The sequence below is a fragment of the Periplaneta americana genome, chromosome 8 (assembly GCF_040183065.1).
Source record: "Periplaneta americana isolate PAMFEO1 chromosome 8, P.americana_PAMFEO1_priV1, whole genome shotgun sequence".
In the NCBI taxonomy this organism is placed as follows: Eukaryota; Metazoa; Arthropoda; class Insecta; order Blattodea; family Blattidae; genus Periplaneta; species Periplaneta americana.
Genome location: NC_091124.1, coordinates 144,029,695 through 144,049,953, shown reverse-complemented (window position 1 = coordinate 144,049,953; position 20,259 = coordinate 144,029,695). Strand labels below are relative to the sequence as shown.

At 35.3% G+C, this 20,259-nt stretch overlaps 1 pseudogene; it reads right to left on the bottom strand.

Annotated features, from left to right (window-relative positions):
* Window positions 1-4,739: 4,739 nt before the first annotated feature.
* LOC138704341 (facilitated trehalose transporter Tret1-like) lies at window positions 4,740-19,289 on the bottom strand (annotated as a pseudogene).
* Between the last annotated feature and the right edge of the window lie 970 nt (window positions 19,290-20,259).

Genomic DNA, 20,259 nt, shown 5'->3' with positions numbered 1-20,259 from the left:
TGTTACTAAACGTAGAGCAGTACTTAATTCGAAGCATGTGAATGCACTCACATGTTTATAATCATGGATGAAGCAGTTTTGTTTAGGTGCGTCTTCATATTTTTTTATTTGTGTTTGTCTCAAAAATTCCCGGAGAATTGACACATTAAATTATAAAGCAGGGTGGACACAGAATCAGACGCGGCGCGGCGCGACGCGACATTTTGTCTCGTGGTACTTGTCTCCCATTGATTTCTTATGATGCGATGCACACAGAATCAGACGCGGCGCGACGGTCGCGAGCAGACACAAGGAGACACGAAGAGACAACATCGAATGACTGCTTGAAGTTCGTCGCGAGGAGACTGTCTGATAGCTGCAGTGTACTGCGCATGCGTTAGTAGTGGCTATGATTGCACGCTTTCATTATCTATGTACAAAAAATACTATTGTTGTGTAGTGCACATTATTCATAATGGTGCTCTATGCGGATAAATTAGTTGATTTATACTACAGGAAAAATACGTTCTGTACAATCTTTGAAACAATATCACGAGAATAATGTGGTTTCTGAAAATATGTGAAAAATTGCAAATGAGATGAAAGCACTAGGTGAATAATAATTTATAATAATGACACTGCGTAACAAATGTTAACATTTTTTTGCGCTAGGCATGTCATATATGCTTTCTATATAATTTGAGCCTCCTGAATACGAATATGACAATAAACATAGTTGTTGGTTACGGTTTTTGAGAAATTTTGGAATTTATATCTATTCAAAATATTGCTTTATATAATGACAATAAGGTTAAATATTCACTGTTCAGAAGATTACAACTTTCTTTTTCTGCATTTTCTTTTACACTGGGCATCAGGTACATCACGAGCTAAAGTCCAACAATAGTCTGCTAGCATATTGGTACTCCATTGTCCTTGGTATCTTTTTTCCATAGTTGAAATTTCTTGATGGAAGCACTTATCATGCTCATCACTGAAATCGCACAATTCTCGGAACAAAAAAGTCAAGATGTGAGTGAAGGAAGAGAATTTTCAGGGAAATTTTACAACCTCTAGTTTAATACGCCAACAGTAAATTTTTCACTAGTTCTTCATAGTTCTCACTTCTACAGTTATCCAGAAAATTAATTCAGCCTCCTTGAATGCAATCCAGACGGCTGTCTCTTTTCCTTCCAGCAAAGATTCGAAGTGATTGTCCATTATTTCTCTAATTTGTGGTCTATTGAGAACTCCCTATTTTATTTTTGAATCACTAATAGCAGGAAATGTTAAGGAATGCGCGCTGGTCCGAGTCCTCATGGGGGAAGAAATTTTCTCATGAAATTTCCGCCAGTGTATGGGACCGGTGCCCACCTAGCATCGTGATGCACTTGGGTGCTACGATAGGTAGCGAAAGCCGGTTGCGAAAGCCAGATATAACGACTGGAGGGATCATCGTGCTAACCACACGATACCTCCATTCTAGTTGGATGACCGTCCACCTCTGTTTTGGCATGTGGACGTGAAGCCAGCAGCCAGCTGGTCGGTCTGGGCTCTTCACGGGGTGTAGCGCCACGGATTATTAATAGCAGGAAATTTTTCCTGGATATTTTTAAATGCTTGAGTTTTATCATTTATCCCTTTAACAAAATTCTTCATTAACCCTAACTTATTGTGTAAAAGGGGTAAAATTACTTCTCTTTGAGGTACAAGGGGTTGATGTATAATATTTTTCTTCCTTGGCTCTAGTGATTGTCGTTTTATTTTATAATGCTTATCTCGAGCACGAGTCCACACCTGTGGAGTAACGGTCAGCGCGTCTGGCCGCGAAACCAGGTGGCCCGGGTTCGAATCCCGGTCGGGGCAAGTTACCTGATTGAGGTTTTTCCGGAGTTTTCCCTCAACCCAATACGAGCAAATGCTGGTGAAGGTGATAATGCCGGTGAAATGAGTCCTGGGTCCAACACCGAAAGCTACCCACATTGGGTATTGGGTTGAGGGAAACCCCCGGAAAAACCTCAACCGGTAACTTGCCCCGACCGGGATTCGAACCCGTGCCACCTGGTTTCGTGGCCAGAAGCGCTGACCGTTACTCCACAGGTGTGGACGAAGTGGAGATTCAAAGGATAGAAATAAGCCTACTGAATATAGTTCTCAGTATGGTAAATAAACATCATCATCAATAACTTCAAGGTTTAGGCCGATGGCCTGTTCCGCCTCCAGAATTTTATCCATCAAACTGGTCTCTCCAACGTCTCTTTGGTCTTCCCACTCGTCTTCTTCGTGTAGGTCAATAACACCATGTTCTGAAAGGTATCCTGTCGTTGGGCATTCTTGTTATATGGTCGTACCAATTATTTCTATATTTTTCATTTATAGTTATTACACTCTCGATATTCAGTTCTCGACGTATATCTTCGTTTCTCTTATGGTCCTGTAGTCTAAATCCTGCTAGTGGCCTTAAGAGTCTCATCTCAGTGGCCTCAATTCGTCTCTGTTGGGCTCTAGTCAGAATCCACGTTTCTGAACCATATAACAATGTCGGAATTGCCAGTGTCTTGTAAAATTTGAGTACAGTTTTTCTGTCGACTTTATTTATGAGTGTACGTTTAATTGTACCAATAAGTCTTAAAAATTTATTTAACTTGTTTTCTACGTCTGTGGAGGATATGTAAGAGAGATCGCATCCAAGGTAAGTAAAAGAATTTATTGTTCAATCATCTTATCCTCTATTACAATTTTAGTTCTTATTGTATTATTTCCGCAGAAGCCAAATACTTTAGTTTTCCTGTGTGATATTTTTAGATTGTAGTTATTAGCAACAATTCTCAACAGATGGACTGCTCTCTGTAGGTTGTCTTCAGAATCAGCCAACACCAACTGGTCGTCTGCGAAAAGTAAGTAATCTAAAATGATATTATCTATAAAATAATGTGTTTTTAAATTGTTCTGCCATTCTCTTACGACTCCGTCTAGGTACAAATTAAAAAGAGTAGGTGATAAGGGACACCCTTGTCTGACCCCTTGGTTAACTTCTCGCAAGTTGGTGGTAATCTTGTTGATATTCATTTTGATTTTTGTACATACTTTGTATCACTCTTATTAGATGCTCAGGAATCCTTTCTTTTTTAATATCATCCACAATTTTGTTCTGCTAATCATATCAAATGCTTTCTCAAAGTCTATGAAAGCCATATATGTGGGAATATTAAATTCGACATGTTTTTCTATAATGTGCGTTATGGCGAAGATATTATCAATACATGATCTGTTTTTGCGGAACCCACTCTGTTCTTCTGCTAATAGCACTTCTGCAATTTTGTTTAGTCTTTGAGAGATAATCTTGGCATATATTTTATAGCCTGAGTTAAGAAGGCTAATCCCTCTGTAATTTTCACAATTCTTCATGTTCCCTTTTTTAAAAATGGGAGTGATTAGTGCTATATTCCATTCTTCTGGTATGTGACCAAACTTCCAACATATATTTAAAAAACTTAAAAATCTTTGTAAAAAGCATTGTGGCGCATATTTAAACAATTCCAGATTTAAACCATCTGATCCCGGCGATTTTCTATTTCTGGTTGTTTGGAGAGCATTATTCAATTCATCTATTGAAATTGGGTCCACATATTCATTGTATGTAGCCGTTTGTATGTTTTCTTCATCATCCTTACTAGTCCATAAATATTGGTAAAAATCTAGCCATTGTATCTCAGAATTTATAAACATTATCAATGAATTTATGTGCATAATATTTTGTTAAGTATGTGTTAGTTTATTTTGATACCGTAATTGTGTTCTTTAATATACACTCACCGGCAAAAAAAATCGGGCCGACTACATTTCATTTAAAATTTTTGATAATTGTAGGATTTTTTAAATAATTGTAGATGTGCTGAGGTTCATTTATTTATTCATTTATTTTGTGATACGTAACAATGTAATACTGAATATGTAATAGCCAACAATGATCTGAAAAGGAGATTCGTTCTTCTTGCTATATTGTGTCTAAACTTCTCGGACTCATTTCAAGCTATGCTGAAGAAGTCTATAGACTGGTAAGCTCTCTTGAGGCAGTATTGGAGTACTTCATTGTATACAAATGTCACTAAGTCCTACCGATTCAGCAAAGTGGTTGCATTGATAGAAGATGGGAATAGTCAGCGTTATGTGGCTGCAGTTCTTGGGACCAGAAGAGCCTTCCAGAAAATAAGACAAGTTAACGTGAGTGAGAGAACTGTAAGCAGACGTCTGGATGAATGTGGGCTGAATTCCAGAAGAACCAGCTAAAGGCCCAGAATTGCTCCAGCAACATCGTTGAACATTTGGAAGAAAATTGAAACAATTTATAAGTTTTTACACCTTTTAATTATATCCATTGTTTGGCGTTGAAAATAATAGCGCAAGTGATAATAAAAAAAGAGTTTTTTTTCTGGGAAGCAATGTTTTCTTCATTTCATAATGGATTTTCTGATTCTCACCTCATAAAAAAATTAAGCGGCCTGGTATTTTTGCCGGTGAGTGTAGTTGTTCATTATTGCAGAAAAATGACTTTCAGATTTCACTTGTTTATTGTGTGTTTATGCAATGTGTACTAATAAAAAGAATCCACGTACTTTTCATTTATTTTTAATATGTCTGTGCTAGATTATGTTTCTACCCTTAAATTAATTTCTCAATGTATTGATTTACGAATAATTATAGCTCCAGCTATAGTCCATTCATGCTTTCAAGCATGAATATATGAGTGTACCATAGTTGGGCAACTCAGAATACAACTATGTACCCATGCTTATTATTTTTTAACACTTGTAATTAAATAATTTCAAACACATATGTCAATATTTATTTAATATACACTTACAAGAGTCCGAAGCCAAAATTTCACTTAATCTGGATGAATAGTATTGAATATTCAAAGAAAAATGTGACAAATGTGGACCATAGTTAGGGGAAACTACGGTATTGTTTGTAATACAAAGATTACAGTATATACACATATACTACATTTTATACTTATGCTTATCACCAAACACAAATTAAATTTAACAATCGATTAAATTCAAATCTGTAATCGATTAAATATTTTGATCTATCGACATCACTAATATGTATTTTTTTTTCAATTGTAATATTTAAACCTTACTGTAAGAAGATAAATACATTACAAACTTGAAATTGAAGTTTCGTTACTAAACACGTATCAGCCCGAAAAGATTCCATGTCTCCCAACATAATAAGACACTAACAATTGGCGTTTTTGATCCACATAGTAAGACTCCCTGTCTATGACTGAACCCGAGCGCGAAGTGTTAGAAAGAACTCATTGTTCAGACCCTTCTGAAAATAGTTTGATGCTGTTAAAACAGTAAAAACTGTCTCTCACATTCTCCAAGTGTTAAATAACATGAATTCATATTCACCTATGACTAACTAAACAAATCGAAATTTGATTTCTGTCCACTTAAATTGGGAAAACTGCACACTGTGCGATGGTCGGAAACGAGAAAACTTCGAGAAAATCCTTAGAAATCGTGTTTTGTCCATCACAAATATGACTCCATCATCGGGATTCGAAAACGGGTCCACACATGCTCTCTAGAGCCCTGCCAATTAACCTACATATTTCTTGAATGTTTTTTTTATAAATATTTTTCATAATTATTTTGAGAGATATTTCACAGGAACAACTCGCTAATAATTACCAAAACATTAATTTAATTAGGTTAAATATTGCAAAATATCGAATATGATAACATAAACTACCAAGTTATTAAACATAAATAATAAGACCTATACTTAAATATTGGTAAGAATCAACGGTTTACGATACATCGTAATATATTTGCATTAAGAATTCCACAGGCACACATAGATACTTAGGTCATAGGCCTACTAATACCTTTCAGTTCTCTTCATCTGCTCGAAGTACCTTCTAAATCTTCACCACTTTTCACATCTTCACCATTAAGTTCACATAAAATCGATTCCAGACTTCTGTTCTTTGTTTCTGGTATCTTGAAAATCGTAAACACCGCACATGCTACACATACAAATGCAAACAACCAATAGCATCCATGCAAGCCCAGCAAGTCAATAATATTTACGTAAAATTTAGTAGAAATAAAAGCCGTTAACCACACCGTTATAGTTGTAACTGTGGTGGCAATTCCTCTTGCTTCTGGACCGAACATTTCTGACATTACAACATATGTCACAGATCCTAATCCTACAGCTAAAAAGAAAATGAATAAACCCACAAATAACACTGGAAGGAAACCCACAGATGTTAGATCGTAATTTTCATACTGAAGGAAACAATAAATACCGAGTCATCCCAAACAAATGGACATTATTACTTGGGTAGTAATAATCAAGAGTCGTCTTCCAACTATATCCAATAAGAAGGAAGATGATAATGAACCAATAACTTGTACAGTTCCGAGAATTACTGTGGCTGTGTTTGGTTCAACAGAGCCACCAGTCAGTTCAAAAGTACTGACGGCATAGTTTAGAATAGGATACATTCCAGAAAGTTGCATGGAAGCTCCAAGAACAATACATATTACTAGAGCACGTCTTGTACCTCGAGATGAAAGTAAACTCTTCATGGACGTGTTTACACTTTCACTTTTCTTCACAACTGCTATTAACTTCATCATCTCCAACTCAGCGGCTTGCACGTCTCCTCCACGTAACCATAACAACGATTCCATGGCCTCCTGAGATCTTCCATTTTTCATCAAATATAACGGCGATTCAGGCACCCAGTAATAACCGAATGCGAAAACTATTGGCGTAAATACGCAGATTGTAGCCATGTCTTTGATAGATATTAGTGGTCCAACTGCGTACATGATGATGAATGCTAAGTTTCCTAACGTCGCACGAATTGTTCCAAGAGCACCTCTGATGCTGTCTTCAGCAATTTCACCCACAAACAGAAAACAAGGACTGCACCAGAACATAAGCCCAAGGAGAATCTTGAGATATAGAAGAGATATAGAGACTCTGATAACACCATAAACAACCAGCTGACGATGAAAGGTATGACGACAGAGTATCCTGCGATCTTTCTTCCGTATTTATGAGACACATAAGATCGGAGAGGAAACGAGGGCGCCGAAAAACGCCAATGATCCCAGCCAGGCTTCTTCTTCCTCTGAAATGATTCTTCCATCAAGAAGTGGTTTCCCGGATTTCAGGAGTGGCAGTGATGGAGTTGGCCAGGCCAGTGCCATTCCATAATCTACTGATGATAAATTTACTGAAACAAAGGACAACACGCTGTTATTTATATTTTCATATTGTATTAAAGAACACTGCCGTGGAACCGATAATTGCTTTCAAGTCCCACTCTATTTGCATATTCACTAGAAACCATAGACTAGGAACTTCTTAACGAAAAGAAATAAATTACTGAATCCCGATGCCACACGGAATATTATTGCTCCTATTTTGAGACTGAAAACTTTTCATAATTGTCTTGCAGAGAATTATCACAGTTGTGATGTAGCGCATGAAGAAAGAAGAATCACTTCCAATGCAAAGCGACTCTGCTTATGACTTTGCACAGATAGCTCGGATTAAGTAGCTGTATCAAGATAGGCATCCTTGTTCCGTGCGTTTTGTTTACAAACATTAACTGCTGAGAAGAGCGCCCCCCACCCTCTAGTTAAAACATCAGTGAATGGAAATCATTAGTTAATGTTTGTAAAAAAAAAAACACATGGACCAAGGATGCCTATCCTGATACAGCTACTTTCTCCGAACCGTACTCATTAGATATCAAGCATACGAGTAGGTATATTACGTACTTCTCCCTAAAACAAATTTCCTGTATTTTCTTTCAGAAAATGCATAGAGTTTACTAAGGTTCCTCTTTAAAAGTAAACAAAGCTGTTCTTGGCGATCGAGTGACTACAATTATTCTTGATATAAGATCCGAGATGCATGGGTTGGAATTTGGTTTATGATATAAATGAATCTTCGGTACTTGTACTTTATTACTCTCTGATTTTTCTACTCCTACTCATTCGCATGAAATGTTTTAATTAGAGGTAGGAAGTTCGTACCAAACATAGATTTCAGGTTATGTACAGCCACTCATATAGATCATCTCATTAGTTGTCTCCTGGGTATATTGTAGAGTCTACTCGGTTCACATAAAAAAAACTCACAGTATATCCACAACAGTGGATGAATAAGTTTCGTAAATAGCCTATAATACAGCAATATGAACAGTAGAGAAGCAGTTCCATTATGTACTAACGTTTGCAGTAGAGTTGTGCAGTTTCAGTGAGTAATTTTTAACATGGCAGAATTTAAATCTTTCAATCGCACGAAGTTGAATGCAATATTTCAAGATTTACTGGTAATTATACAAGCCTATCAGCAAATGAAGGTACATTTTACGTGGAAATTATGTAATGTGTATACATAATGTAAAGAACGAATATTATTTCAGGGACGCCGTGCTACGAAATATCTATATGGAATATTTTTCTTTGCAGGGGGGATATAACAATCAAAAGAAATATTCTACTTCAAGTTTGACTCAAAACAGACATAATTTTTTTGCTTTCTCGACCTATGTATGACGTTGGTATGTTTCAATATCCATTCAAACAATTTCCAGAAATATACAAATGACTGACGCCGAGAGATGTGGAAGAATAATATTGTTGTTCAAATATACATACCAATCCTCAGAAGTCCCAATATTCATGAAAGCAAATAATGAAAAGTGTTCTTGGAACGAATTGTGATGTGTCATATACAAAATGCACTATTATATTCACAAAGCTGTTGTTCACTTGATGATACAGTAAGGAATATTGTACCATATTTCAGATTTTCCCTAGTTACGTCGTGTGACGTTGAATGAACTTTTTCAGGGTACATATAGTAAATTGTTTTTATGAATACAGAAAAGTATATTTTTGATAAACTGAAAATGTAAATTATTATTATTAATTGTAACAAAGCTAGACACATATTATTACGTATTTTGTTTGTCATTTTTATATGTATGGGTGAATGATTTTATAATGAAAATTATGAAAAATTTAATAGCCAAGCATTGATGTTTTACACAATGTTAATTGTTCGTTTTGTTTCTGATCCTAAAGACCGTGAATAATTGGCACAAAGATAAGTTTGGTTACCATGCGACTGTATATGTTTGTTTTGCTGGTTTGTTGACGTTGAAAGCTGCGTCACTACAGTTCATTCGGTAACATATAGTCCAAGTTCACACAACTCAACAGTTTTGGTACGAACTTCTTACCTCTATTCATAACCAATAAATACTAGGTCAAGTGCAATGAAGTATATAATGTACTGTATTATGCGTTTCGGTACACGAACAAATACTATAAGCTATAAGGACTTACAAGTGCATTACTTACAAAATATCGAAGAGATTTTTTCAGATTTGTTGAGCAAATTACTGTACATTTCCATTCCATTATCAGTTCTGTTTATTTTAATTTATATTTTTAATTATAACTTGTCAAATGTTTGCATCCGTAACAAAATTTTCAGTTGTCTTCGATTTCTTAGAATAGTTCAGTAATTTCACTTCTGACGCTCTAATTCAGTCACCGTCAGATAGCACGATTCTGGGTAATGGGCACGTTTGTGAAAGTTGCGAATAAAACCGATCATTTCCACCGAAAACAAAAAATGAGTTTTTCACGTTTTCGGTATGTTCAGAGAGGCATCTTTCTGAATATATTACTGTTTTTATTCTGACTCGGTCATTTTTATGAGAAAAGCATTGTAAAATCAGTATTTTCAATCAAAACCGGATAATTCCATATCATACTAATGCCAATATTTTCATTGTGTGTTTTTTTTATCAAAGACGGACATTTCCAACACATTGTATGTGTTGCAATTACCAATCCATTCAAAATTGGTAATTTCCACTTCCATTTGCAAGAGTGATAATATCTTAAGTTATTGCTTATTGAAATTATTGTAAAAGTTATTCATTATATTCAAAATATATTCATTTTTCCATGATACAGTAGAATGAAAGTCAAGGATGTCTATGGAGATAAGCTATTCAATTTATATTTTTATTTTCATGCAATATGCATTCACATAGTTAAGCTGAATGTATTTTTAATTGAAAATTATTGTAAAAGTGTTACGGTACGGGTGATTATGTAGTAAGCACCCAGCAGGCACAATATAGGTCCTTGGCACATATTTTTCCATTAGAGTGTAAAGGGACTCACAATGTGCTATTCATAAGAAAACTTTCAAAACTTAATTAAAACATATGTATATATTTAGTAATGTAAGCCTGTGTTCTCTGGACCCCTATTGCTGGAAGATTGTCTGGCCTATGCTTACTACATAATCACCATGTACACCATGATACGGTTAATGTTAGTGGCGTGTATGTTTTACTATTATAAATGTCATAGATTTTTTCCCAACAGAAGTGAACGTTTCCGTCACATTTCCAAACAAAACCGGACATTTCTACAAGATTTTTGTCTATAAAATACACAGAAAATAACTAAAATCATGATCATTAACATGATGATTCTCCACTCTCTTTTTTCTTCTTAATCGCTTGTATATCTATGCTATATAGTACGTTTGTGCTATTCAAATTTTTATGTCTTGTAACCCACATGTACTCGTATTCTCCTAGTAGTATATTAACTGTATATTATATCTCAAGTGAATTAATCATCGAATTTTTCTCGAGCAGTTTATGTCTTATAAATTGTATATATTCCCCTTATGTTATATAACTGGTCTTGATTACACTGTTCTACAAAAAAAAAATGAAATTTATTTTTCTGGGTATAACATTCTTGATTAATATGGAAATTTACCTCCTGAATTCAAATCTATAATTAGTTTCTCTGTGTCACGCATAGTTTTCAAGTTATATGCAATTTCATTTTTTAAATAATTTTCGTTTCCACGCTATGTATTTATGTAGGCAAAATATGTAACTATAAATATTTTAGTCACTTACAAAATTATTTACAAACATTTTATACACTATAAAACAAAAAATAAATACAAGCCTCAATATAATAATTATATTATATGGAAAAGCGTATTTAAGGTTAGAAAATATGAACAAAATACACTTTTCCATAAGAATTTAAATATCTTATCTTTTTCTCCTGTGTTCAATTTTGCAGTCTCTAATAATGTTCCAGCAGTAGTCAGCAAGAATCGCAGGCATCCATTTCCCTTCATACCGCTTTTCCATGGATATTATATCTTTATGGAACCTTTCACCATGTTCGTCGGAGACATCACTGCAGCTCTCAGGAAAATGATATAGATGAGAATCTTGGAAATACACTTTTAAAGACATGTGACATCCTAGATCTCTACATGCATTTATCATTTGTTTAACCAATTGTTCGAAGTCGTTAACTCTTTTTCTTCCCAGAAAAATTTGCGTTACATTCTTGAAACAAGACCACGCTCTTCTTTCTTTTGGTGCAAGGCATTGTTCAAAATCTGAATCCTTCTGAAGTCCCTAATTTGGGGACTCAAAAACACGCCCTCTTTTATTTTTGCTGCAGAAAAACGAAGAAACGTTTTTGAAAGGTACATAAATCCTCTTCCAGATGTGTTCATGGCCTTAACAAATTGTTTAATAAGGCCTAGCATGATTAGACTGTGTTTTGAGGCATCTATAAAAGTCTCCACTCCTATGGCTCGTATTTGAAGTTCAAAGTATTCATTAGGTCACAAACATCATTGCAGAATGTCATTATGAGTTGAATTGTGCATATGCAGAAACAATATTTCATGTAAACAAACAATACTCACTTCCTCTACAAAAATTTCAAGTTAAACTCAAGATTTCTCTCTCTCTCTCTCTCTCTCTCTCTCTCTCTCTCTCTCTCTCTCTGTTAGAATCTGTCTATTTTACTTCTATGATTTAGGAGGTTTCTGTGAAAGAGAAATATGTAAAGTTTTATACATTTTATATACCACAGATGTCGGAATATTATGGTTAAAAATGAATATTTACTCATTTACTCACATGGTAAGGAATGTCTCCGTCATCCAAATAATGCCAGTTTAACTCAATTTTAAATCCTGTGACAACGACTTGCTTATTAACATAAAATTTTACTAGCAACAGGAATGCCACAATTTGAAAATGAAAACCAATGAAGAACAAAATTAACTGTAGGCAACTGTTGTTACGCAAAGTTCACCATCTTTGTCACAAACTTAAAATGTAAGTTAAATGAGACGTATATTGTCGTATAACTAAAAATCTGTGCCTGATAGCGAATTTCTGTTTTCAGATTTGAATTTGTCATATCAAAATCATTTGGAATCACATATTTTCATATAAGAAAAATGACCCTTGTAGAACAGTTTTATATGTAATTTTATACTTTATTTTATATTCTCCTTATATTATGTAACTCATCTTGACTATTTGCTATTTTATACTACATTTTATGTAATCTCTAAGGTGCCTTCTTTTATGTTGTTTTGTATTCTATCACATACTTTTATATTTCATGTATATTATTGAAACCTGGTTGATTGGAAGAGAAAGCCTTATGGCCTTAACTCTGCCAGGCAAAATAAAACTTCTACTATTACTACTACTACTACTACTACTACTACTACTACTACTATTACTACTACTACTACTACTACTACTAACTACTATTAGAACAACGGACGTAACATGCACGACACAAAATTATGTTAACTTTGGAGTAAAGAGAAGACTTGATACAGTTTTTCTACTTCCTGGAAAAAAAAAGAAAAAAGTATTTTGAAAATGACCGATTTGTTCGCAACCTCCCTCCCCGGGCAGCAGTGAGCGGGCTAAGGAGGGGAGATTACGTTGTCTAGAAATAGGCCTAATAGGAGCGATATCAAGCGTCACAGCACTCATAGCGTTACGATGTCCAACCTTGAGTCGGGCAAGTATCTGAAGCTCGGTAGGGCATGTAATGATGGAGCATGCTCTAAATGCTTCAATAAATTTATCAGTAAGGTAAAGTACCCAAATAAGAGATACTTTTTTTAGCTGCTTGTAAATGAGGATGGGAATAGACATTTTTAATCTGAATGAGAGGAATGCATATAGCATTTCATCTATTTTTAGAATTGACAATACAAATTTTAGTCAGTTTTTATTATTACTTTAAATTATTAAAAAAAAAGTAAAACTGGGAAATAATGATATTTTGGAAAGGGGTTCCAAATAAGAAATACGTGTATTATTTAAATTTATTTTTGAACATGGACAAAAATGATCATCATTTGGCTGAAAATTGAAGCAATATATAACATTGTTAAATCATGTAGATAATTTAATAAATTGAGGAACATTTTAAAATTGAAGAGGTCAGTGCAACAGTGGTCTAACTCCTCTCAACAGAAATTTTGTTGTTTATTTGGCATTTTTTCCAAGTGAATTTAAGATGGTTTACGAAAATAACACAAAGTCGGTCAAATCGGACATAAATGTACTAATCTTTTTTACGCTACTATTGCTAACGTTAATATTTTGCTAGAGTAAGAAAAATGATAGAATATTAAACTTCGACCTCCATATTTTAAGTTGATTGCACTTATTTTGGCGACCTCTTTAATTCATACATTTCTTATTTCTTTGTATTGAGCAAGTTGGACAAATGAAATATTCTTCATCAGTGCTGTAGTCTTCGTGCGCCCAATGACGACATTTTGAACACTGAGTCTGTTTCTCCCCACTGGGCCCTGGTGTTCTCTCACAAAAATCCAGTGCAAAACAAGCACTCTCCATCATCATAATTTTCTCCATATTCCGAGTCACTAAAGTTAATTAATTGCATTTCCACATCTGATTCTTCATCACTGGACGAACTCAAGCAGTGCTTCTTGAACTGAGTTTTTCTGTGTTTTTGTTGTTTTTTTAAGAACTTCTTGCGAGTTCCATCTTTTCTTTGTTTGCTTTTTTTCTTATCTAAACTCTCTCATTTGTTACTGATAAAGAGTTGATATTATGATAGCTCTTTTCCTGCCCTGAATGACTTTACATGAGACTCCCCACTAGTCGAAGCTTGCAGCTCTTGAGATGGTTGTTGCTGCAGCTGCTTCTGTAACTGTGGTTTAACCAAAGTAACCGTTCCTGGAGCGTGAAATTAGTAAGAGCGAATAACTTATATTTGCTACAGTTTGTGGACATCAAAGCTGACAACTGTGATTGGCAGATTGCTAACGTCACATCTGTTTTGGAGGTGGTACCACTCTCAGCCGAAGTGGCAACAGATGCCACTAACTGGACAGTGTACTCAAATACACCTCCCAGAAACCCAAAGTGCGAGTGTCTTACCTTTGACGCAGTCAGTGGACAATAAGACTGACAACTGTGACTGGCAGATTGCTTACGTGACGTGTTGGATGTTACCGTTCTCTGCTACACCGGCAACAAGTGCTCATTGACTGGCTTTTTACTCAAGGACACGCCCCACAAACACTGGCACTGGCTGTATTGGCAATATTTACAGAGGTCCAACGAAATTTTCGAAACCAGGAATCATAATTAAATTTAATAGTTTTAATAATTACACAAGATTTTTATTTTAAATATATGGAGAATATTTTACGAATTACGCACGTATGTTTTCATCTTTAAGTAAGGTAAATATTGTCGGACTAGCAAATTTTAATTGATTTTAGCTATTGATATTATTGTCATCTCAATGAATAATTAATTTTAGTCATTAATAATAATAACTTAATCATTTCTATTAATAATTCTTATAATGAATACTCGAGAACAATGAATAATTAATGATTGGCCTATAATTAATAGTTCAATTAATCTTTTATTGGTTTTTATTTGGTTACCGGCAGACAAACTAACACGACTAGAAGCATTAACGCTTTTCGTAAACTCTGAAAGGCGAAGATCATAATAATACCAAATAAGGGTTCTAAATAAGAGATACTGTCTCTTAACAGGATGACTAGGTATCTCTTATTAGGGAACGGAGTACATGAAAAAGAAATAGCTACCCAAAGTCATAAATTATTATCTTCCTTATTAGCAATCTATCTTATTATATGCAACATTTTGCCCGCAATTTTATAAAATTAATAAAAAAATTTGTTATAGCTTACATTAACTGTTGTTCACTTCCTCAACAAAAACCACTAAAAAGTTCAAAGTGTGAAAAATTACTTTGGTTGCTCTCAGATTCGTTGCTTACTTTCGACTGAGATTAGACAAAGAACACGATGTCTTAGAAGCACGAACATTGATTTCCCATAGTTGTCGAGAGATGGCAAATTATACCGGAGAAGTTAACAATGTGTCTCTTATTAGGGTCCTGTCTCTTGTTTGGGTACTTTATCTTATCCTATTTTGTCATTGAATGCCTACCTGCCTACCTGCCTGCTTCTATCTGTCTTTCTATGCCTGTCTGCATCTGCCTGTCTGTCTGTCTGTCTGCCTGTCTGTCTGTCTGTCTGTCCTTATACCTGCCTTTATATGTATTCATATAGCCTATAATCACGTAAGTAATTAATGATTAATTTAACTGCAAACATTATGACAAATTTTTCTCGTTAATATTAATGGACACTTACGCTATCACTTAAACCACTGCTTCTTTCATTTTGCCAGACATAGGTGAGTGTAGACAATAGGCAAACTATAGGAAAACTCAGTGCGCATAAACCAGCGGGCATGACTGTCTCGAGCAGATGACGTATGCTCCCGTTCCCAGCATGCTCTCACGCCTACTGCAGGGGAGTAAGAGGGGTATACCATACGCGCCGCGAGGAGTCCGAGCTGAGTTTTGTTTGTAGGATACCTATACCAACTTCACTTGGCGGCAATAAACTTGAACCGTTTAAATCAGATTTATCTATGTTAAACAAAGATAATTTTATCGAGTACGTCAATAATTTACTCTGGAGATCAATAACTGTCTATCAAATATTAAAATAAACAGTGGAGCGATAGCCCATGTAGGTCCAAGGTCGAATACCTGATAGTAGTATCCCATCCACATGCCTCAACAGAGGTGAAAATTATCTATCTAGAGTCGACGGCATTTCGGAAGGCAGTCGGCTGCTATATGCGCTGTAGTATTTCTGGTATGTGACGTCACAAGCTTGTACAGTAGAACCAATCGGAATCAGTCTGTAACAAGTAGCTCCCGAATTCATTTGTTCACGTGTGAGTGTTTCAGTTCATTGAATACAGTAAGTAAAAGTAACATTTACTGCTTGTGTGTAAGATATATAAATGGAAGAATAAACTGTAAAAAGACAAGTATTGTACAGACAGGCACGGGAAATAGTGTTTAAAGTGTATCATTATTTTAAAAACATTGACGAGTAGAACGCTGCCTGCCATCATGATGCTGGCGGCAACGTTGCCAACGCGCAACAAACGACTGTAGAAGCATGTGTTGTGGGATTGAGAACCGTGCAAAGGATATTGTTAGTGAAGGAAAGAGGATTTCTTTGATGTCATGCTTACAGTAATCAACGGCTAAGGTCGTTATTATCTTTTGATAATTTAAATTCTTTCGTGCACTATTTCCATTGCACGTGCGCGTGAAGTACGATGTGGAAATGTTGTACGCTGCCTTGCTCTCGCTGTCTGTCTCTCTCGACGCAAATGCTAGCAGACGACCGTTTTCTAAATTGCAGTCGACTCTAGGAAGGAGCTAACGTGTAGTCAGCAAGTTGATAATTCAACCGTTACAGCCGGCTACCGGATTTCGCTACTCATTGTAGACACCGAGCCCATAAACCAGCCATCGGCAAATTTGTAGCTACTCACAATTACATCACTGAACTCAATACATATGAGGTAATATCAATCGAGGAATATAGAGCACTCCGTTCGGATCCCAGTGGCGGACTCTCAACACAAGCATCTGACGTAAACTACGGAATAATAATTTATAGATGGACAAATTATATCATATTTCACCTTAATTTTTACTGTGCTACAACAACCTGGGAAAATGTATCACAATTTGCCATTCTTAATACAGCTCGTAAATGTTCGTCTTTTAATCACGATCTTTGTTTAGATTTTACAAGTTTTTATTCAGAAAACAATTGTTCGGAAATATACAAATGTAAACCAAAACATAGCAGTTATGTATGGTAGCGGCAGACGACCTAGTATAGGACTATATACATTTTTATATTGAGAGCATTAAACCCTAGACTGCTAACCCTATTTTGGACTCATTACTGCTCACCTGGAGTATGTTGTCACCACACGACTTTTCTATCCTTCCTCCACTAAAGATAATTGAAACTTTTATTGTCGTTGAATAGCCCAAGCTATTATTAGATTATTAGACTAAACTACAGAAGAAAATGGAGTCATCTGTGCAACGACATCGAACAAGTATTCTTATACAGAGAGATCCTAACTCCGCGAGTGAACATTATCAGTTCTACTGTATGAATATCTATGTTTCTACCTGAAACGAGACAATAGACCACAGACTGATGCATACAGTATTTGATTTTATTTCTCGTTCAGCTAGTGTTCCAATATCCCTTATTCTCCTTTGTATTGTTCGTGTGGATAATTTCATACTGTTGAAAACATCAGATTGTTCGGGACAATTAATGTTAGCAACCTTATTTAAACATGTTTTAATAAACTCTTCTTCATTATAGCACTTCAATGATTTTGCGAATTCCAAAGAAATAACATAACTTGCATGGAGTTCCCTTTGACTCGTATCTTGTTTCATCATATTTTAGTACTGGAACTGTTATTTGAATTTAGTTTTCTTTAATCTTTTAATTGCTTCGTCTCGTCCAGCCCTACGAAATGAAAAATATTTTTATCCTTATTTTTTACTGTATACACTTCCATTTACAATTACATTATATATGTCCATGCTTATCTAAGATTTCGTGATAATCATTATGATATGTGTCGTAATGTCGCTCGATATTTGATTTATAAGTATCTATTAGAATTTTAGAACAAAAGAGGCGTCTATATTGTCATCATGTGCACAACAAATACTGTTCCTCCCATTCTTCCTTAAACACACGTTTCCAAACAGACGTTGAAGGTTTTGAGAAAGAAGCAATCTAAATATAAGCAGGTAACCCGCCACCGAAAAATGCTTCTGTACAGAAGTTGTAGGGGAGTTGGATGGAAGAGAGGGGTGACGCAAACACAGTTTACTACGCTACTCCTGCGATTTCACTATTGCTAGTGATCACGATATCATTTATGCCGATCCCTGCCATAAACTATTCTATATACCATAAATTAGTTTCAAATTTTTACATCTTTTGACATAGTTTTACATAGCTCAGATAGCTATATTATATTGTCTTTGATCTGTTCTTTAATAATAATACTTATGGCGTCGTGGAGTATGACTTAAAGAAGATTATTGCCTTATCAACTTTAAGTCAGTTGGGTTTGAGTTACCATACCAGCACACATAAATAATAATGCCTTAAATAATGCATGACTTAACAAATGAGAAAAAGCCAAAACAGAAAAACCTATAGAAAAATACTGCATCCTGCCTAGGGCTCGCATTACTGAATGCGCACTGGTTCGAGTCCTCATTACGGAAGAAATTTTATCATCAAATTTCGGCCAGTGTATGGGACCGATGCCCACCCAGCATCGCGATGCACTTGGGGAGCCACAATAGGTACAGCAATCCTGTTACAAAAAGCCAATTATAACGTTCGGGGTCTCATCGTGTTAACCACGCGATGCTTCCATTCTGGTTGGATGATCGTCCACCTCTACTGCGGAAGAGGTCAGCAGCAGGTTGGTTGCTCTCAGGTCTTAAAAGTGGTGTAGTGTCACGGATTATTATTATTATTATTATTATTATTATTATTATTATTATTATTATTATTATTACATATGGCATCAGCTATCATCATCAGCATCACCATCACATTCACATCCAACAACCAATTTTCTCTTACGAGATTCCAACACAAGACTTTGATTTACATGAAAACTCATAGCTTATTAAATTGTTATAAAAGGACCTAATAAACAATGTTAATATTCCTTTTATATATTAGACTATCTTACCTACTATCGTGGCAATCGTCTGTCTCAATTTACTCTTCCATTTCTTTTTCCGTGATTCTCCTCCGTCGTTTTGTGTGTCGATGTTTCCCATGTTTCGTAGAAGATACGTAATGAGCGACTTTCAAGTTCATGTGATGTAATAGGGGAACGGAGGGTTGTACCGCTCAGAGGGCAATCGCGCTCATGCTAATATATCTGCTTGGTTTAAATTTTGAAGAGCTCAGGAGGTGATGCTATTTTGCGGACACTATACTAGGTGCATAGTAGTTGAACGGTTACCGGTGGAAAGCACATTTAGTTGTTGTAAGCGAGAATATTTTTGTTAGTATTTTGTTATAAGAACACGCATATTTCAAACTGAAGGTATGTGAACAAATATCCTTTTACATTATTAACAATTAATATGTTTATGTAGGGGATAAAGTCAGCTTCACATTGATATATTTATAAACATCTGTAATAAGCTTCTTTCGTCGCTACATGTTAAGAATTTCAATATTGCTACGGAGGGTTGTGGCGCTCAAGTGAGCGGTATTACCCTCCAGCTGAGGTTATTTCCTTGTAGAAAACAGTCCATTTAAGCCTATATTCTCATATTGCTGCAATAAAAGCATTCAATATATTAAATATCATTATGCTTCCTATTTTAACGACGTGCGATGTCTCTATTTATTCTATTATTAATTAACTTCGTAATTCGACTATTAACAGATGCCGAAAAAAGACAAAGGTGTACAAATAAGGCAGCGTGGACAATGGAGACCATGAAAACAGCTTTTAGAACAGTTTCTTCAGGAACATCAATTTGACAAGCACCTCGGCAATTCAATATCCCTTTCAGCACACTTAAGGACAGAGTAAAGTGGGAAAGCCTTATGGCCCCTCTTTAGGTGCAAAATATGTTTTCAGTGAGGAACAAGAAAATGAAACTGAAGAGTATGTTTTCACGATTTCTAGATTATACTTTGGTATTACAGCTTCTGAACTCAAAAAGATTTTGAATATACAGAAAAACATGACATTAAAAACAACTTTTCCAGAGACAAAAGGGAAGCTGGAAAAGATTGGTTTTAGGGTTTCCTAAGACGGCATCCAAAATTGAGCTTAAGGAAACCTGAAGCAAAAAGCGTTAACCGTATTCTGGCATTTAATATGGATGAAATTCAACGAGTCTAGAGCAAACTTGAGTCACTGTTTTCAAAATTCAA